This window comes from Mesocricetus auratus, unplaced genomic scaffold (assembly GCF_017639785.1).
Source record: "Mesocricetus auratus isolate SY011 unplaced genomic scaffold, BCM_Maur_2.0 Super-Scaffold_100013, whole genome shotgun sequence".
NCBI lineage: Eukaryota > Metazoa > Chordata > Mammalia > Rodentia > Cricetidae > Mesocricetus > Mesocricetus auratus.
This window is the reverse complement of record NW_024429196.1, coordinates 13,153,750-13,172,914: the sequence shown is the minus strand read 5'-3', so window position 1 is coordinate 13,172,914 and position 19,165 is coordinate 13,153,750. Positions and strand designations below refer to the sequence as shown.

Genomic DNA, 19,165 nt, shown 5'->3' with positions numbered 1-19,165 from the left:
GCAGACCAGCCTTGGTGGGGAAAATGTCTTCATTTCATTTGGATAGACGCCTCAGTGAAGGGTTGTGGGTCATGTTAAGTGTGTGCTGACTTCATAAGAAACTGCCAAAGCAATTTCAAATTGGCTGGACCATTTTACATTCTCACCAGTGGGTTCCATTGTCCACCCACTAACAACTGTGGTGTTACTTCACTTCTGGACTGTGGGCATCCTAGTAGGTGTGAAGGACATGGCTTTCTGATTCTGCTTTGATCCACTTCCCATGGGCCCCCCACCCCGTGTCTAATGATGTTGACAAACTTCCCACTTCCTCTTTTACTACTTATCTGCCTTTGCTTGGTAGAGAGCCTAGTTAACTCTTTGACAATTAAAGAAAAAAGTTCAGTTCCTTGTCCTCTTTTGAATGAGTTATAAGTGCATTTCGTATTTGGACACATGACCTTTATCAGATTCTTTAAGGAATTGTTTTGTCCAGTTGGTGCCTGTTTCCCTTCGACACCTCGCACTTTGTCTCACCTCCCATCAGTCCTGGTCCTAACCCACGCTGTGCACAGAATCTCAGACTTCACAGCCCCCACAGCCCTTCCATCCCGGCTCGCCAGCTCTCACCCAGCTCTTTACGGTAATATTTTATCTGGCTTCTCTGATTCTGCCCTGCTGTCCATTCCATCATAAACACAAAATCTCTGCCATCCTCTGAAACCACAAACCAGACCATGCTGCTTTTCATCTGCCCTGAAGGCTTCCCTTGACCGTCTTCAAAGCTACAGGTATTTACCAAAATGGAGACGATTCTATTTATTATGTTCTGAGAGCAGATTCGGCAGAATAGTATAACACTAGAATATAAACATGGCCTCTAAATGTTCCCTCCTACTTATCATCAAAATGCAACACATTTTATGGAGAAAACAGTACAATTTAAATGGTGGTCTGGCTTTCAAGTAGAGCAACCGTGGAAACAGATAAGCCAATTAGCTTCCCTGGCTGACTCAGAGGCAGCTTAGGTTAGAAACAATAGTGTGACACAGTCAGGAAACACTGTGCTCACTGCCCTCTTCGTTTGATCCTTTAGATAACTGCACACGTATTGATTAGGTTTCTGTGATGATTAATTGTGTGATTTCCAACTATTATAAATTCATCTGTTGGGTGTTATAGTTGTGACTATGGCTCCAAACCCTTTAGCCCATGTCAAGTCTAAGTTCATAATTCATTATGCTCAGATAACAGGTTAAGTAAAATTCCCCTATGATCATGACAACCAAGAGGTTGGAACCAAGGCAGGCATCAAACCTCTTATCTGAGTGTTTAGAAATGACCAAAATGACCCTCCCAAGTCAAGTCTACCCAAATGATTTAGTATGCCTCTATTAGAGCATGTTTTCATTTTTCAGAAGCAATAAGGATAAAACTCCTAGGGACAATGATTTCAAAGCAACCTTCCAAATCTGTTTTTCTGTAACACAGAGACTCAGCCCTCACCTCCTGAAGGCCAGCAAACGAAGTAGCTGGCTTCGGAAGCATGAACAACTCCTCCTTAAATCTCACATTAGAAACAGGATTTCCACGGTTATTTTTGAAAAGGGATAGAAGATTTTTAAATGAAATTTTATGTTTCCCCTGGGGAAACCATTAGACTTCTGGGAAATATCCATGTGCCTTGACTTTTTTTAAAAAATGTTGATAAATTGAATGAGCATGAACTGAAATACAAAAACTGAAATTCAAAACCCACACTGTTCCTTGAATTTTTCAGCTCAAGGGCTCTAGAAGTATAAAGTTTCAAGCCAGATAGACAAGAATAAATCGTAGGTTCAGAACACAAAATCATATATTTAAATAAGAAAATGAAGTTAATAATAGCCCCAAGTAAACATTGTTTTAGACACTAAACCCACTTGCTCAAGTTTTAAATATTTTCTTCGGGAGTGAGGAATATGACTGTTTCTGCTAGATTCCAATTTGGTCTTAGTTTCTGTGAAAATAAAAAGAAAGCTATGATGTGCTCTCAAAAACCTATTCCTTAGGCGTTTGCTATCTGCTTTCTATTTTGTGAGCCAGTGAGAACAAAGCCAACGCCCTTATGCACACAGGACTTCAGTGTGAAAATAATGAAATCAAGAGTGAAAACAGAACAAAGGTGAGCCCGAGGCCACTTAGTGCCTGGCAACCACATTCTTCCTGGCCTGCCAACACCCTCAGGCTACAAGGTGTTCACTGGCCCCCAGCCTCCCATGGGTACCGGAGAATCCTAACCTTACAGATTTGAGAACTGACTTAAAGGGCAGAGTTTCAGACAAGTCAGTGACATTTATTTTGGAATATATCAAGAAAGCATGACCCCGAGTCCAGCCCATGGAAATGCCTTTCAGGGAATTTTATACAGTGCAGCTGCAGCTTCCTTGTCCAGCTACACTCATGCCAATGCAGATAATGCTACATTGGGCTTAACTCTGAGACAGTAGCAACAATAATAGCTTTGTTTATTGATCTCATGTTAGGATGATGTAGCACCAGGGATCTTTCCCATGGCATCCAATTTATTACTCATAAAATAGCTTCCTGTGAGATTTGCCCATTTGCTTTTATTTAACTAGGAAGAACACTATGATCAGAAACGTTCAGTAACTTGGTACCAAAACACCGTATGTGATGCTGAAATTTGTGCAGATTACATCTTTCTTTTTCTTTAAAAATTTGCTACATTTTTATTTGTTTACTTGTGGGCATGCTACAGAGTGCACGTGGAGGTCAGAGGACAACTTATGGGAGTCAGTTCTCTTCTTCTACCGTGTGGGTTCCAGACACTCAGATTGTTAGGCTTAGTGAAAAGCACTTTCATCAGCTGAGTCATCCCACTTTACACACACACACACACACACACACACACACACACACACACACACACACATACACACGCACGCACGCACGCACGCACAAACACACCTGGTCTTGTCACCCAGCCTAGGTTGGCCTTGAACTCCAGTGCTGCTGGGATCAAGGGTGTGCATCGCCACACCCAGCCCAGACACATCCTTCTGCATTGTGCTTATGGTGTCCATATTGCTTTGTGTTTAGCTTGCTTTTCCTCGGAGGCTTCTGACGTTTGGACAGGAAATCTTCTGTTAGCATGAAAATCAACACATCAGAGCTCCTCATTTTCCTTCTAGTGACCCCTTCCCAGAGTGGGCTCCCACAATTTCACGGGCCAGGTGAGAATTGCACAAGCCGCCCAGCCATGGAGTTACTTTCAAGCTTGGCTCTGACTATGGCTGATGTGTCGTGGTTTATTAGTGCCAACAATGTGTTCAACTCAGTAAGTATGGTGGTGGGATTTCAATCTTCTTTTCTTGGTTTGCTGTGTGTTTTGATGCTCTGCGTTTTTGCTTTTGAAGAAAGAGTCTTGCTGTGTAATCCAGGCTGACCTCACATTTGCAATTCTCCTGTCTCTACCTCCCAGGGGCTGAAATGACCGACAGGTGGGGTTTCAGCTTCTGTGATTGGTTCAAGTGCATCTCTCTGGTGGTAGAGACTTCACTAGTTTTATCCTGTTCTCCTAGTTTCTAAATAGTCACATGTCCTGGACTCAGTCCCTAAGTACGTTCTTCGATGTAGAATTCTTCTCTGTGTACTCTCATTCTCTGGATCTATTCTTTATCAAGACAACATCTTTTTATACGGTGACCTCACTCAGCCTTCTGAATGACACATCTAGCTGCCCACCAAACTTGGATACCTAAAAGCAAACAGGCCCAATCAAACTCCAGGTTCCCTCTTCTCCTTGTTAGTGAATGACAACCCAGTTCATGCCTTTGTTCCAACCCAAGACTGGAGTTCACAAGGATCAAATTCCTCAAGAACAGCTTTGTCTCTCCAAGTCCCAGCTATAATCCATACACTTTTCACCAGGCCTTCGGACAGTATTCTCTCTCAAGCTACCGTTGTCTCCCACTGTACCAAATATCTCCCTGCTTTCAACTTTGACTTAATCCTTAAAACACCAGTCAGATCATACCGCTAAACTCAAGTCCCAAGAAAAACTTCCCACCTTTTCAGAGCCAAAGGCTAAGCCCATACCATGGCCTGCCAGACTCAACAGTATTTGACCTCTGTTACCTCTCTTAGTCATCTAATATCTCCAACTGGCTTTTCTTGGCTGCCTGTGCTTTTCTTCAAATGTACCAAATACATCTCCACTAACCTTGCTGTCTCCACTTTCCAGAACTGACTTCCTTGTCTCTATGATTTGCACCCTTGTTTTCTCCAAGTCTCTGCTTCAAATGCCTAAATGCTAATTTTCCAGACCTCTGGCCTCTCTTCCTTCAAGCCCACCTTGTCTTTCTGACCTACTTTAGTTTTCTTCCTAGTACTTTCCACTGATACATTTCGTATCTTCTATTTTATTTCCAATGTGTTCTACCAAAAAGGTAAAGTTAGAAATGCCAAGGCATTGGTTTTGTTCACTACCTAAAACCTTGTCACACAGAATAGGGCTAGACCCTCAGTGTAACTATTTGTGGAGAGAATGGGTGGCACAACGCTGTGTCCACTGGAACCCTGGCAACAGTATCTCTTTCCTGCCAGACTCTACCAGGGGATCTAAACTTCAGGTCTTTCCTCGTGGCCCACATGCCATATATTGACATTTTCCCATTAGTCAATAAGGTACTGGCTCACTGGTTCCATTGAGGACCCTTTCCTCTCTGCCATCTTTAGTCAATTGGCAAACCTTTATACTTAGCCGTCTTATGGTTCCAAGAAAATCACCATAGTTCCAGAGTTCATTTAAAGTAATATATTGCTTGACACACAGAAAGATTTCTTACATTAGTGTATTTTTCTTTAACTGGGGAAGAAAACTCTTTCCTCTGGGAGATTCTTAGCAAGTCTCCCTTCACCATGACAAAGGCCAGTATCTTAGAGCAAAGGAGGCTGGGAAAGCAAGGTGCTAGTGCCAGCTGCCTCCATGCCTGGGGCTGGGAAGCGTGGTGGAGAGTACGGACAGTTGTTGACCAGGAGAGCAAGAGCAGCTCCCGAAGGGCATGTACTTTCAATTGCAGAAACAAGACCTTCTATTTGTGTTCTCTTGCCATCTTACAGACTTGATTTTGCTTAATGGATATTAGCCACTTATTCTGTATCCATGGGGATAATATTTGAACATTTTCTTCTGCTTCTATTGTGCTCTACAAATATGAATCCATTAGTGTCTTCAGATTGTGCTCAGTACTAATGAGTTCATACTTATAAAACACTTGAGGCAAAACTTTGATATAGTAGCCTATGAAGCAATATGTACTATAAATTGAGCTGAACTTTAAACAAACTCAGTCAGTGCTATCTCACTAGAAAATATCTGTTATCTGTCTATGCATCTATCAGGGAGTTGTATATGCTCAGCAAGATTTCTGTGGTTAACATCCTAGCTCTTGGTTTTACAAGTCGTGATCTCATTATATAGCCCAAGCTGCCTGGAACTTAACAATTATTCTGCCTCAGCCTCCTAAGTATTGGGATTATAGGTACCACAATGTGCGGTGTAAAAGGTATCTTACTTTAAGAAACACTAGACTGTCAAAGAAAAATCTCTGTTTTTTTAGAAAGATGTTATTTCATCTTTAAGTGACTCCCCAGAACTGAGGCCATTTTCATGGGATCACAAGAAGATGAGCAAAAGTAAGGGATTTCTTTCCTTTCTGGTTGTTGTTTTTATTTTGTTTTGTTTGTGTGGTGTTCTCCTTGTCTGCCTTTTCATATTTTAGCACGAGATACCAACCTGCTGGGAAAGGGTGGTCCTGTGGGGAGCAAAGAGTGATGATATACTAGGAGGTTCCCATGGGAGAGATGTCTTTCTCAGCTCCGGAATCCCAGTGTCATACGTAGAGGACTTTTCTTCAGATCCATTCAGTTTCTGCACTGCACATCCACCCACTGTCCAATTCTAGTATTAGTGTGGGCAGAGAATGGTAATGTCTGACTGATTGGATAGAGCACTGGCAGTCTTAGTCTTATAACCTCATGTAGAGAATGTAACCAAAGCAGTTTTACTTCTGGTTTACTTCATAACCACCTTTGGACAAGTTCTTGCTTTCTTCTTTTTTTTTCCTTTCTGAAAAATTCATCTTCAGTCTCCTGCAACAGTGGGTGACTGGGTGTGAGCAGAGGTGAGTGTGCACCAGTAGAAATGGGATCAGTGACCAAGACGTGCAAATGGTCTGCACAATGGCATTGCCACGTCTGCTGTGCCTGCTGTCTTTAGAATGCCAAGGCTCTCAAGGTCACAACTGCCCTTCTCTGGTGTCTTTCCCCCAGGTCCTGAGGTCTAACCTCCAACACTATTAGGTCACTACCTCTGGCTTTGCTGTGTCTCTGTTGCTCAGTTTGTCATCTGAGGTTTTATGCACATATTCATGCCATTTTAATGGAGAATGCAGAGCAAAAATGAGGGCACAACCAGTGTTTTCTTGTTTTTGTTTTCTTGGTAAGATCACATAAACTCAAATCTGTCAGGGAACCAAGTGAGCTTGAAGGCCAGCCTTTCTGGTTCCCAAAATGAGGGGAAGCCCAGAAAGAACAAAGGAGCTAAGGTCACTGGAAGCAGAATAGAGAGGCTGTTAGGCTCTGAGTTCTTACAGGGGTGAGACAGCTTAATTATGCATCTTGGTCTCTTTCCCAACTGGCTTTGTGACATTGAGCATTTTCTTTGTGACATTGCCTCATTTTCCTCCTTTGTAAAATGGGGGTAATAGTAGTCGCCTAATTCATCAGACTGTGGCCCATACTTAGGAATTAACAGTCCTAAAAACTCTTAACAGAGTACTTTTTTGTTCTTATTTTTTAATTAATTTTTATTTAAATTAAAAACTATCTTATTTTACATAGCAATTCCAGTTCCCTCTCCCTCCCATCCTCCCATTCTCCCCCATCTTTGAGATAGAAATAAATGATTTTAATTATTATTTTGGATACATTTAACTAAAGGAGTGTACTAGAGGACCATCTTTCATTTTATTATTTATATGTATTCATGTTTTGTCCACATCCACATCTGCATACCAACGGCATGCCTGGTGCCCAGAGGCCAGAAAAGGGTGTCAGTCCCCTGAGACTGTAGTTATATATGGTTGTAAGTTGCAATGTGGTGCTGGGAATTGAAGCCAGGTCCTCTGAAAGAAAAGCAAGTGTTCTTAACTGCTGAGTCATTTTGTTAGCCCTAGAGGGATATCTTAATTTAACTGAGAAAGTGCCTCTGTTAGATTGTCAGGGAGAGGTCTGTGGTGCATTTTCTTTATTCATGCTTGATGTGGGGCCCTACTCACTGCGATGCCCCTGGGAAGGTGGTCCTGTGTAGTAAAAGGCAGCATTCCAGAACAAGCCATGGGGAGCAAGCCGGTCAGCTTCTGTGTGGTTTCTGCTTCAGCTCTGGCCTCTGGGTTCCTGCCCTGACTGCCCTCAGTGAAGTAAAAAGCTGATCATATCAGCGCGAAGATGAAACGAAACCCTCTCCTCCTCAAGTTGCTTTCAGTCATGGTGTTTATCACAGGACTCAAAAGCTAACTAAGAAGGTGTTGGCCTAGCAGGTGTGAGGCCCTGGGTTCAACCCCAGATCCACAGCAGAATGAAACAAAACAACCGTTTGTGAAATTGATTTGTGGGTTGGGTTTGTCTGAGGTAGAGGCAGAAACTGTGGTGTGTGTGTGTGTGTGTGTGTGTGTGTGTGTGTGTGTGTGTGTGTGTGTGTGTGTCGTCCCCCTACCCCCACAGCCAAGCATTTGTCTGCCTGCAGTGTGACATGTTACAGGTGATTAAAAGAAGCAGGAGGAGGAGCGTCACTTCCTGAGAGACCTGGGCTCTGAGAAGGGTGGAAATGTGCAGGTGCTCCAAAGCCGTTTGCAGAGCTGCAGCTCAAGGTCAGTGCTTGCCTTGTTGGCCCTGACTTGCACCCCCCCTCCCCGTAGCACCACAGATTACTTAGTAATTAATCTGAAGATAAATTTTAATCTAAAAGTACAGTACAAGGAGAGGTAGCATCACACATTCTCGTTTTTTAGATTCCAGACTTGGCTGTTTTGATTCTGGGGGAAAAGAGGAGTACTGGGGGTCAAATGCTTTAGAAACGTGCTAAGCACAATATGCTCTCCCCTCAACCAGAGGTCAGGGAAGCCCACTCCAGTTCTTTTGTTTCATTTTGTTTTTCTAGACAGGGTTTCTCTGTGTGGCCCTGGTTGTCCTGGAACTCACTCTGTAGATCAGGCTGGCCTTGAACCCAGAGATCCCCCTGTCTCTGCCTCTGAGCTCTGGGATTACAGATGAGTGACACCACCGACAGCCCACTCCAGTTCTTCAGTAGTGACCTTCTGGGTGTCACATACCCAACACTTCCCTCTAGACCAGTGGTTCTCCACCTCGCTAATGCTGTGACCTTTAACACAGCTCCTCATGTTGTGCTAACCATCAACCATAAAATTATTTTTATTGCTACTTCATAACGCAATTTTGCTACTGTTATGGGTGGTAATGTAAATTTTATGTTTTGGAGACAGAGGGTGGTCAAAGGGGTCTCGACCCAGAGGTGGAGAACGGCTGCTCTAGTCTGTAGCAACTTTGTCAGTGAAGGTACAGAAGAGTCGCTGTGGCTTCTGCTCCCCGCAGCAGCTTTTCCTGAATCAGGCCTGCTGTGGTTCCCAGCTGCGGTACGGGTTACAGGCTCTGGAAATGTGTGGAACCTTTTTCCTCACTGGCAATCACCCTATTTCTACAGCATGATTTTCTAATCTGTCACTCTCTTTTTCAGTTATGTTTCTATTGATAGGGAGAAAAAAAATGCTAGGCAGACTGACAACCTGTAAACTATGCTACCAGGGAGTATCAACTTAATTAACAAAACTAAGTAATTCTCGTCCGTGAAAGTTATGAATCCTTTACATTTCAGTATGTTAAAATTATTTTGTTAGTGATAGGACTGTCCTTAGCAATGCTAAGCTCAGGCCTTAAAAGAAATATACCCAACAATTTAAAATAGGAAGAAGGGGACTGAAGAGATGGCTCAGTGGTTAATCACGCTGATTGTGCTTCCAGAGGACCCCGGTTTTATTATTAGCACCCACATGATGGCTCACACCATCTGTGACTCCAGTTACAGGGGTCCAATGCCTTTTTCTGACCTCCGTGGTCACCAGGTACACACGTGGTGCACAGACATACATGTAGACAAAATACCCATACACATAAGATAAAAGAACTAAAAAGAAACAGGGCATTAAATTCAAACAATGTCCACCATAAAAGGTTTTTAAAGAGAAATCATTCCTGTGAAAATTTTCTAAGCCATTTTATTATATGTCTGTGTTTATATTTTCCCCTTCCAAAACCAAATTATTTCTGTAAAAATGGCTAACAAAGTCCCCATATTCTCATAAAATACATATGGAGCATATAAATTTATAATGACTATTATGGGCTTCAACATCAGTTACCAAACATTGGCAAGAACAGCCTAACTTACAAAGGAAAATTAGTTTATTGCCTGTAATTAATTTTGTGCAGGAAATTAGATGTTATATGGTTATAACAAATTATCACATTATTATAACCCTTTTGAGACAAGTCAGATACAAATAAGTAAAAGCGAATTAACATACTCAGTGTACTTATGGCTTGCTTAAGATCCACGGGGCCAGTATGCTTTCGAACTACAAACGAAGAGTGCAGGTGCAGGAAATGTACTGAATCCCAAAGGCATCATGGGAACAATACTTGCAACACACACACACCCCTGTTGGTTCAGGCCCTACCTGGTTTCAAGGTTCTGCAGCCCTTTCCTAATAACTAAGGTACCCTCACCTTCCGGCACAATGCTACAGAATCACTAGGGTAAAGCTGGACCTTAGGTGGGGTGGGGCCGCTGCCCTTGCAAGGCAGGCAAGCAGAACTCGGTACCAAGTGCCAGTCTTGTGCCCCCTGGCTGACTTTGGCCCTTCTGCCTTGTTCTCGGGATTCTGTTCGCACTGTATGCTTGCTTTGTGCTCTTCCAGTTCCTACATCCAGGTCTTTTGCTTCAGGTTCACTCAGCACACCTGAGAGAGTACGGAGAGACGCTCGACCTTGAAGCTGCTGCGCTCCGAGGTGAAGCTGCTGTAGTTTGAGTGAAAATGGCCCCATAGGCCCATAGGGAGTTTCACGATTAGGAGGTGTGGCCTTGTTGAAGTGGGTGTGGCTTTGTTGGAGGAAGTGTGTCACAGTCTCTTCCTGCTGCCTGTGGATCTGGATGAAGAACTCTCAACTGTCCCTTCAGTACCATGGTGGGTACCACGCTTCCCACCAAGGCGACAATGGACCAAGCTTCTGAACTATAAGCCAGCCACAATTAAACATTTTCCTTTATAAGAGTTGCCATTGTCTTGGTGTCTCTTCACAGCAGTAGAAACCCTGACTATGACAGAAGACAAGCTGTGATTATAAGATGTGGGTCTGGAATGAAGCAGAACCTCACTTTCCAGAAGCGAGTCCTTGGAACACAACCACAACTGACCTCAATAACCTTGCTTGCAAAGGAACAGTAAGTATCCCTGACTTGATGGGGGGCTGTAAGGTGTGAGAGGGCACGACCTGTGGAAGTTAATGAGTTGACACATACTCAGAATTGTGATCATCCAGAAATGCTCAGTGGATGGGGTTTTATGTGTGGTGATACTCACTTGCACAAGTTGATGGATATTCTTGCTTACTACTTCCTGGACTCAGCTAGTTTCTACAGCCACAATGCCACGCTCCAAAGTCATGTCTTCTACCTCCCCTGGTTCAGCAGTAACAAAGGCAATAACTCCATCCTCAGAAGACTTTCATTAGATTTAGTTTCCTGTATAATTTAGTAACCCCTTCCTGCATTATTATCTTACTTGATGTCCTACTTTTTGATTTTCATTGGGGAAGCCAAACTCAAACAGATATCTCTATAGAAAACTAAATTTGAATGTAAAGAATGCACATTAACAGTGCAAGCGAGACGGCTTAGCAGGTAAAGGCATCTGTCACCAAGCCTGAAGTTCTGGGTTTAATTCCTGGAACCCACAAGGTGGAAGGAGAGAAGTGGCTCCTGCAAGTTGTCCTCTGACTTACACACACACACACACACTAAATAAATAAAAATGTAATAAAAGTAAGTCTTCTACAAAGAATGTACATTAATAAAATCCACATGTATTTATTAAATGAGTGTAAGGAACAATAAAACTAACATGTATTGAACAGACTGGAGTTCCACTTTAAAGAAAACAGCAACAAATGCCTTTGACTTGGTAGAAATCTCAAAGTAGCTCTGCCAGATATGCTCTGCACGGAAGGTTCTTCAACCATGCATGTTGAAATCCAGCAGTAAACATGTCTCAGGATCCAGAAGTCAGGGCCTAGAGAGATGGCTCAGCAGGTAAGAGCACTGGCTGCTCTTCCAAGTGACCCAGGTTTTATTCCCAGACACCATACAGCAGCTCACAACTACCTGAAACTCTAGTTTCAGGGGATCCAACACCCTCTTCTGGTCTCTACAGGTACTGGGCACATGTGGTAACATACACACATAGAGACAAAACACACATGCACATTTAAAAAAAATCTTGGAACAACAACAACAACAACAACAGCAACAAATGACCCAGAAGTTGAAGAAAAAGGCAGGTAGTCCAAACTCCCTGCTTCAGGATGCATCCAAAGCTCATCACTCTGTCCAAAGGCCTCACAGACATGATGCACTGGCTTTCACACCTACTTCCCATGAATTTTAAGGTTTTTATGTGGTTCAATCTAAGGTAGGCCTATCCATGGTTCATTATTTATCGAATAGGCCATAGAACAATGTTCCAGGATCCAGGAGTTAAGGAGAATCAAAGAGTAGAGACAATATTTTCATATTATTTTATTTAGTCAAATACTTGCCAGTGATATTGCTAAAAGGGTGGGGTAGAGAATTATTACATAAAAAAATCAATCCAAATTGTGTATTTTTTTTCACATTTTGCTATCTCCAAAATCAGGATGTACTACAATTCACATCATGGCTTAATTTTGTAGTGCTTTTATTTTTCTTCTTTATGGGACATAAAGAGAGGTGTTACTGACAGCCAATGATGCCTTAGATTTGATGAAATATTTTAGACTTTTTTTTGTCATTCATTGACCCTTTTGTTTTAGGTTACCATCCTCTGTGTGTGTGTGTGTGTGTGTGTGTGTGTGTGTGTGTGTGTATGTACTTACACACCTGCTTTGAACAGATCCAATATCCCTAAGAGCTGGGGAACTCTAAAATACTAGAGTCTTGCGTGTTCACTCAAGGTCCAAGATGAGACCCCAGGAAGGGCAAATTTCCCACCGCCCAAAGAAAAGGAAGAACTTAGGTCAACCTTTTTACATGAGAGTTGGGGGGATGGACAGACAGACAGGGAGAAAGAGAGGCAGACACACAGAGACAGAGAGATACAGAAATAACTAAGTGTGGGGACACCAGACCTTGAGCAGAGACCCACTTCCCCTTCAGCCTGGGAGTAGGCAGCTGTAAGACAATGTTTACTAAAAACATGTTTACTAAAAACAATACAATGCCCGGGGCAATAGGTTCCTGGAAAAGGCCTGCCCACGGAAACCGCCCTGACCTCGACCTTGTCCAAAGACTAACCGCCTCTTCTGACACGCCCAGATCAGTTTTTGGTGTCAGAGGAGAACCAGCCAGGGTGGAGGAGAGAGCAGAAGCTTTTCTGGAGGGAGCCTTTCTTAGGAAGTTTTCTTGAGCCTTTTTGGGGCCTGCTTAAAGTTTTCTTTACATCGTTGAACAAGTCTCTGTGTTGTCAATCCCCGACACCCTCCACACGTTCTCGGACACAGGCCGCGCAGCAGACGCAACAACAAAGGACATTATATAGGTAGAAACTGTCATAACAAAATCATTTATTTTGTGTAACTAATAGACTCTCAGAGGAAGAAAGGAACAAGACCCGTTCAGCAGAGGCCTGGGACAGGACAAAGTGCGGGATACAAACCCTGAGGTACTGGGATGCTGTGGCGGCTTTATCCAACCTGTTCATGCTCACCAGCATGGCTTACCCAGGACTGACTTAAACCTTTGTTCTCAGCTGTAGCAACAAGACGGGATAAAACAGATGGTAGCTTTTCTCTGCCTTCCTGGGAACAAGTCTGTGGCAAGCCGTTAGCTTCGGAGCGCCCCTTTAATGCTGATGCCAGCTTCCCAGGGGCTCACATCCTTGTGTGGTTAATCTCACAGACCGACTGTGGTAACATTTTGGGTTGTATTTTATCTCCCATTTTTTTATTTCTCTTGATGTTACCTCCACACAAGAATTATGAACTAATACAAAGCCCAGTATATTCAAAGACCTGGCGGGGTAGGAGACTGGATGTGGGGGAAGTCAAGCCTGTTTAAAATAGTATCCCTCCTGGAGCGGTAAAGCCTTGAAGCTTGAATACTTTCTGTGCTCACAGGTAAGCTAACCAAACTGGTAGAAAATCAGCCGATGCTGAGTGCTACACCCTTATGTGTAAGTCAATGAACCTTTAAACTAAGACATTTAAGAAGAAAAAGAGAAAAGTTTGGGAAATACCACATCCTCACGCAAAATGGCTGTCTGGAAATCCATTTTGTGGCCCCTAACAACATTTGCCTGCAAGCCCAAATCTCCCATTTGTCTGCCTTCAGTCCTTAGAACAGGTACCACAAAAGGCCTTCCACACTGAGCCTGCATTTAGGTGAGATGAGAGTTTATAGGAGACTTCCCTGGATTGGGGTGCTCCCTGCAGAGAGGTTTTGGACTGGCTTCTATCAGGCAACATGAAGACATCGTGGACTGAGATAAGTTTGAAAATTCAGATCTTAGGATGGTATTTCTGAAACTACAGAGGTAAGATAAGCTAAGATTTCAAGCTCCATGTTTTGCAGACTAGTGTTTCAAAATCACACAAGAGGCTGTGTGGTAGTGTGCTCGCCAACGTTTGTGACAACCTATGCTTGATCCCTAGAACCACACACACCAAAATATTACGCAGGAAAATATTTCACGTTCTTCTAATCCCAGTCAAGAGAGATAAACTAGCTTTTTGGGTCTCCCAATACTGAAAGTTTTTTCTCCCTAGGGATATGCAGGCATGACTGAGGACTCTGGCTTATTAGAGGGTGGTCTTGTTCAGTGTCCAATTTTATTTGAATCCAAGACCTTTTCGTCTGTCTCTATATGAGTGTTAAAACCAGACTGCCCAAACAGGTGTACTTTTACTTCAGCCTCACTTCTGCCGCCATTTACATTCGGATACCAAGCTTTTCATTTTAGCCGCTGAATATTCCTTGCCTTTTTGTGAGCACCACTAAGCACTTAAAATGCTGTCTGAGTCTGTCTCCCCTAGCACTTAAGAGGCTTGTAAGAGAAGGACTTCCAGTTACCCACAGTAGTTCAGAGAACTGCCACACTACTTGTCTCACTGTGAACACACAGTTGTTGGAGTTTAAGGAAAATAAAAGGCTTTAAATTTTTAAATATGTAAAGCAGTAGCAGAAAATAGATGGCCACAAGACACAATGTGTCTTTGGGTCCTAGCAGCTGAGCAGTGCAGGCCCACAGGCAGGTAAACTTGTACGAGAGGTAATCAATTTGATTTGTCACTAAATAAAGTAAACGATGAATAGCAACATAAATTTTGTCACTATTACAGGACAAGCTACTGAACACAGCCACGTTTGTGCATATGGGATGTCATACATGTAATTTCTTTCATACAAGATTTTCAGATTTGATTATTTCTTAAAAGCAAATTGTTGCATAATGATGACAATTATTTACACATACTTAATATTTCTCTTGCGTGTATTTTAAGAAGAAAACAACTGATTTCTTAAAATGTTAGCAAACAAATCAATAGCTTAAGTTTTCCGGGGAAAAATATGAGGAGTTCTGTGGGGAATGTTTGTATGCTACATTGGACACAGGCTTGAGAGACAGCTGGACTTGGATTATAGCACCATTGCTACTGTTTCCTGGCTTGTGACATGGTGTGACTTACCTCATCTCCTGGATGAAAGGTGAGAGAGAACCCTAGAGAATTTCTGATAGGGTTAAATGAGACATGACTGCTATGAAGTGCTATCTGTGCCCCAGTGGAAACAGAGGAAGGATTGGAGGGAAAATGGAAGGAAGGAGTGAGGGAGGAGGGAGGGTTCACAGTGTTAGGGAATTCAGGTTGTCAGTGCCCCTCCTTCCATTAAAGAACAGGAATATTCACCATGCCCATAATCCATCAGTCTCAGACTGGAGCGATGACTCAGTGGTTAAGAGCACTAGCTGCTCTTGCAGAGGTTCTGAGTTCAATTCCCAGCACCCACATGGTAGCTCACAACCATCTATAATGGAATCTGATGCCCTCTTCTATCTGCTACCCTCTCCACCATGTAGGCATACATGCAAATAGAACACTCATGTACATAAAATACAAAATAAATCTTAAAAAATATTAAAAATACATCAGTCTCATGCTAATTTCTAAACAATCGGTCTCTCAATTCCTACCATTCATGCAAATTCATTTCATGTCTCCTGTGAAGTTTCATATAAGAACAAAGACAAGGTAGACTGTGGAGATCCCTGAGATGTTTAGAGCCATCTGTCCCACAAGGTCCAGTGGGACATCCTTGGGAAGAGTAACCCTGACATAACCTACAGAGGCTGAGGGCCGGGAAGAGGGAAGCCATCTTTCCTCTTGCCAGTCTCAGAATCATATCATTGTTTTCCTAGGATACAGAAGGAAATGGCTCCTACACAGGGCTCTGAAAGGCAAGAGTACTAAACCATCACTGTCATTCAGTCTCACATATAATTTACCCTAGTTTTCGTCAGACAACAGGATACAAGATGTGGTGGTAGCTCTTTGCTTTCCACTTAGGGGCACTTAGAATCCTGGAGAGACACCTATCTGTGGGTGTGTATGTGAAGGCATTTTCAGAGTGATTAACAGACTGGGGACGGAGTTGTCATTATGACCACAGTACTTGACAGAAACATAAGAAGAAGGATGTATGGTCAGGGTTGCAGTCCCCCAGGGTGTAGAGGAGCAGGTCAGCTGGATCATGTGGCACAGGCTGTTCTCATCACAGCAAACCAGGAAGCAGAGAGAGCAAGGCAGGAGCTAGGCTCACACTGTAATCTTCAAACCATGTCCCCCAACCCCAGTGGCCTACATTTTCCATCAAGGGCCCACAGCCTCTTAGAGTACCACCAGCTGGCTGCAAACATCCATACACGAGCTGTGGAGGTACAGTCAGACTCAAGTCATCACACAGATGTGTTCAAGATGTGTGAGCCCTGTGCAAAGGTGTGGAGGAGTGGAGAAGTACCAGATCCCCTCAGAGGAACGTGAGCTAGTCCTTCCTCCTCATTTAAAGTGTTTTGTTTTTATTGGCCTCTGCCCTCAGGCGTGCTGAGGGGATGACCAGTTCCAGGCCGACCGAGCAACTGAGGCATCTCTGAATGGGGAGAGTGTATGTCATGGGTGGAGAATTGCTCATGCCACGGGCCAGACTATGACTATGGGTTTCCCCTCCATTTTGGATGCTACGTAATTAGAGGGACATCTTGTCTGAGTGGGCAGGCAGGCGACTGTTCCATGAGGTAATGGCTCCGAAGATGGCTTGTGTTACCTTGGTGATGGGCAAGAGGAGAAATATTTGGCCAGAAGAGAGGAGACATCACAGCTGGGGCTTAAAGGGCTTCAGGTGAGAGGCAGAAACAAAGATGCACAAGTGAGACTGGACGCCAGTGGTAAAGAGATGATGTCAGTTGCTGCCTCCCTTCTCCCTGGGAGCCCCAGGGAAGAACCACAGCATCCCCACCCCCAGGAAGTAATGTGGCAAGTAAAACAAACGTCTGCCAAGATGAAGTGTTAATGAACACGTCTCTGTTTTAGAGATGAACACATTTTCCTCTACTGGTATCATACAAGGGTGGCTTAGCATATCTTTTAAGTTTGAGAATGTGTGCCTCTAGGTGGAAACCTGGGGGAAATAGAGAGAGATAGACAGTGAAAAGGCTCCAAAATGTTAGAAAAAGCACAGCGTGGCTTAACAAGGCATGGAGTCCAACTATGTTGGCTTCAGCAAGACAGTAGACCAAGCCTCAAAATATTCAAAAAGACAGAACGGCCACACAGTATAGTTTCTGCAACAGAGTTGAACCAGAAATAATACAAAAGCCTTTGGAAACCTCCTGCAGGTGGTTGAAAACCAACATAAAATAACCAACCAATGAAAGAGGAAAGTCTGCTCGCTGGGCATGTGGCACTCAAGATGGCCGTGCTGGCTGTTTTCTTGTCAACTTGACACAAGCTACAGACATTTGGGAAGAGACTCTCAACCGAGAACATGCCTTCATAAGATTGGCCTGTGGGCAAGTCTGTAATACATTTTTTTAAATTGATGATTGATTTGATTTGGTTGATGATTAATGTGGGAGAGCCCAACTCACTGGGGACAGTGCTACTCCTACCACAGCCCTGGCAAGCAAGCCAGTAAGCACCGGACTTTCTCCACATTGAGCACACTCATCAGCTTTAGTCACACGAACAAACCCAGGAATCATCCCCAAAGAGTCTTTCCACATGTGTGAAAATAGAAAATATTATTTAAATTCTTATAATCGGCGTTGTATTTTTGTACATTAAAAAAGTCACACTGAGGCCGGGCATGGTAGTGTATGCCTTTAATACCAGCACTCGAGAGGCAGAGTCAGACAGATCTCTGAGTTCCAGGTGAGCCTGGTCTACAGAGTGAGTTCCAGGGCAGCCAGGGCTATACAGAGGAACCCTGTTTTCAGAACAAAACAAAACAACGGTAACAACAAAAACTATTCTCATCATTTTCTTTTCAGTGTTTAGACACAAGACTTCATTTTTATAACTTTAATTTTGACTAAGGAATTGTGAATTCTAACAATTCTGCAATAAAAATGGAGCACACAGTGACTTACCTTGTAACTTTTTAGTCTGATGAAGTCAACTTTCATAGAGACAAATCGATCTGAATTTCGGCTGATGTTCTTGAGGTGTTCTACAAGACCAGCACAGAATTTGTAACCTCCTTTCAGCACACACAGGACCAGAATATCATGGCAGCCTATGTCTTTCATTATATCCTTAGCCAGACAGTCAATTATGAAGAAAGTAAGAAATAAGAGGTATATTATGGTACAACTGATAAACAGTATGATGTTTCATACAGTTTAGATCACTAGGATGAATATGGAGAAAAGCTTGGTGTGGGGACACCAGACCTTGAACAGAGACCCTCTTCCCCATGGGCCTGGGAGTAGGCAGCTGTAAGACAATGTTTACTAAAAACAATACAATGCCTGGGGCAGTAAGTTCCTGAAAAGGGCTTGCCCACAGGAATGGCCCTGTCCTCGACCTTTTCCAAAGACTAACAGCCTCTTCAGACCCTCCCACCTCCACCTCTGGTGTCAGGGTATATAATAACCAGCCAGAGTAGGAATAAAGGAGAACCTTCTTGAGGAGCCTTCAGTGTTGTCAATCCCCGACACCCTCTGCACATTCTCGGACACAGGCTGCGCAGCAGGGGAAACTGAAAGCTTCAGGCAGATAAGTTCTGTTAAGGTGAGAACAAAGTGTTCATAACATACTTCTGACAGTGATATCACAGCTCCTGTATGTCATAAACTGTGAGCTGTTAGAGATCATGCATGCTACCTATTGTTTTATCATTACAGAACCTGCTTGTTAAGCTTTAAAATGTTTTGATGGTATTCAGTGATAGCTTCATTTCATAGCAAAGAAAGTGGAAATAGAGAGTGCTGATCGGTAGGAAGAGGGAATCTTAATTGAGACACCACCTCTATAAGTGTGGCCTGTAGGCAAGCCTGTGGAGTACTGTGTAGCTTAATGATTGATGGAGGAGGGCTCAGGTCACTGTGGGTGGTGCCATCCCTCAGCAGGTGGTCCTGGTTGTGTAAGAAAGCAAGCCGAGCAAGTCATGAGGAGCAAGCCAGTGAGCAGCACTCCTCTGTAGCCTTTGCTTCAGTTCCTGCCTCCAAGTTCCCACCCTGCTTGAGTTCCTGCCCTGACTCCCCCAGTGATGGGCTGTTACCTGGAAGTGTAGGGTGAA

The 19,165-nt window shown here is 43.4% G+C and overlaps 1 long non-coding RNA gene across 1 annotated transcript; it reads left to right on the top strand.

The window, feature by feature from the left end:
• The first annotated feature begins 2,984 nt into the window (after nucleotides 1-2,984).
• On the top strand, nucleotides 2,985-12,482 carry LOC110343273. Its single transcript, XR_002385505.2, has 3 exons — nucleotides 2,985-7,913; nucleotides 10,065-10,304; nucleotides 10,421-12,482. It is a non-coding gene; the product is annotated as an uncharacterized LOC110343273 (long non-coding RNA).
• The last annotated feature ends 6,683 nt before the right edge of the window (nucleotides 12,483-19,165 follow it).